The following is a 2,219-nucleotide window of genomic DNA, read 5'->3' on the forward strand; positions in this document are numbered from 1 at the left end:
TAAACATGATTAAAGAAAAAAAAAAGTCACTGTATAAAAGCTGCACAGTAAATATTGTTCAGTTACAATTTATAGCTTATGTAATACAGTTCATGACATAATTCATAATGCAGTTCTAGTGTAGTTTATGGTTTTTGTTCTGTCTTTTCTAAAGCCTAGTGTTTAATTTCCATAGGCATAGAAGGCTTGGTTCTTATCCACAAATCCTATGCCAACCAAGCATTTCATTTTGTGGGAACAGGCAGCAAAGCACAGTGTTAAATTTTGGATATAAGAGCTTGAATTCTAGCACAGACCTGATTGAAAATAAGTATGACTGATCTTAATCCTTAACCCCATGCACAGCATAAACCCACCATGTTTTATTGATTTCATCATACTTAATAGCTTCAGCTCAGGAGTAGTCCGAAAACACTGTATTGAAGTGTTGTACATCATGAGTTGTAGGTGTTTGCCACATTGGGTTCAGTTCTGCGTATATGCCACTTTGGGTCCAGTTCTGGGTAGAGACTCTCTGGCTTTTACTTACAAAGCATGCTTTTTTCAGAGTCCACTGAAGTTGGCTTCAACGGCTCTTGGATCAGGTGCTTTAATTTACTTACAGGTTTAATGGAAAAAAATAATCCCAAGTAATTGTCATTACAGCTTGATACAACTTCTCCAGAAGAAAACCAGTTCAGATTCAGATGTATGTATCAGCCAAAAGTTACATTGTAGAATTTTGTTTTGCACATTAGTTCAAAAATTCTGTGCATTGTCTTGTAATCTAGAGGAAGAGAATCCCAAAACAAAACTGTAAATCAGCAAAAAAATCACCCAATGAAGATATATTAATAACAGCAAAAAATTGCAGTTAGGTTCTGCAACTGTGTTAGTGGAAGAACTGAGAGACAGCATGATCAGGAAATTTTTGATGACGGTACTGATATTTTGAGGTAGAGAGTCCTAATGTGACCATAATCCTGTAATGTATCTGTTGTACATAGGCCTAGTTTCCAACATAATTTAAACAAGACTTATTTTATGTGGTGCCAGATGAAAAGATGTAGGATTAGCATTCAGTCGCTTTGGAAGCTCTGCATATTTCGTGTCCTATTAAAGTTGCTGCAATATCATAAAATGTAGAAATGGGAAAAGTTTGTTAAATCAACTGGTATAGTCCCCACTCACACAGAATTTTCCCCTACTGTGTATTATATGACTTTTTGTCCAGTTTAGTTTTAAATTACTCAAGCAAAGGGTCCTGCAACCTCCTTTGAGAGAGTACTTTACAGGGCTGTTAGAAGATTATTCTGTGCTCTTCAGCCTACATGTTCCTTCAGATTTAAGGTAAGAGTTCTGCAAGTAGAGGTAAAGACTGGAGAGAGGAAGTTGATATTTGACGATTCAGCTTTTTTTGTTACATAATCTCCTCTATGAAAGCCCAGATGTCCTTGAAAATTAAAGCCAATAAATTATAAATGTTATTCTGGACTGTATCTATTCCCAAACTTTAAAAATTAGTGTAATTTCTTCTCGAAGATAGAATATCGATATATCTGATACTAAATAATAATCTCAGCAACAAAGGAAAACATTTGCGTACAACATTGACACTTCTTTCTACCTCCTTCTTTTGATACCGTATAAAGTATCTCAGTGAAATATTTGCTGTTTGGCAAATGGTCAATGGCAAAATGTTCAATGATTTGAATAGATTCAGAATTTTTTTCAATAGTATTCAGTTGTGGGTCTAAAATGCAGATCTCCCAAGTTTCGTAACTGCAAGTAAAGTCGTTATTTTAATTGCCATGATTTTATATACTGTCTTCATAATAAGTTATTCTTTTTCCACCCAGATCACAGCAGAATAACTGAAAAATATTTGTAAAATACCTATGTTGTGTTAAAAAGCCTGATTTTAACTGTAAGAGTTTGTATTTTGTCACTTTTCCTGACATATAGTAAAGCAACTTCAAAATACAGGCTTTGCATGACTGTACGTGTACCATTTAAAAAAAACCAAAAACCAAATAGTATTTTTCTTCAATTAATATAGCAAAATTAAACTAGGTATCTATCCTAACTAAAATATTCACACAGAATAATTCTCATACTCAAATGAACACAGTGATTCCTGGCTTATGTAACAGATAGTGTTTAACTGAGAGATTAGTACCGGTAGAAAGCTAGTAGAATGTGGGGTAATATAAAAACATACCACTGAAAATGAGAACAGA

This window comes from Colius striatus, chromosome 4, assembly GCF_028858725.1.
Source record: "Colius striatus isolate bColStr4 chromosome 4, bColStr4.1.hap1, whole genome shotgun sequence".
In the NCBI taxonomy this organism is placed as follows: Eukaryota; Metazoa; Chordata; class Aves; order Coliiformes; family Coliidae; genus Colius; species Colius striatus.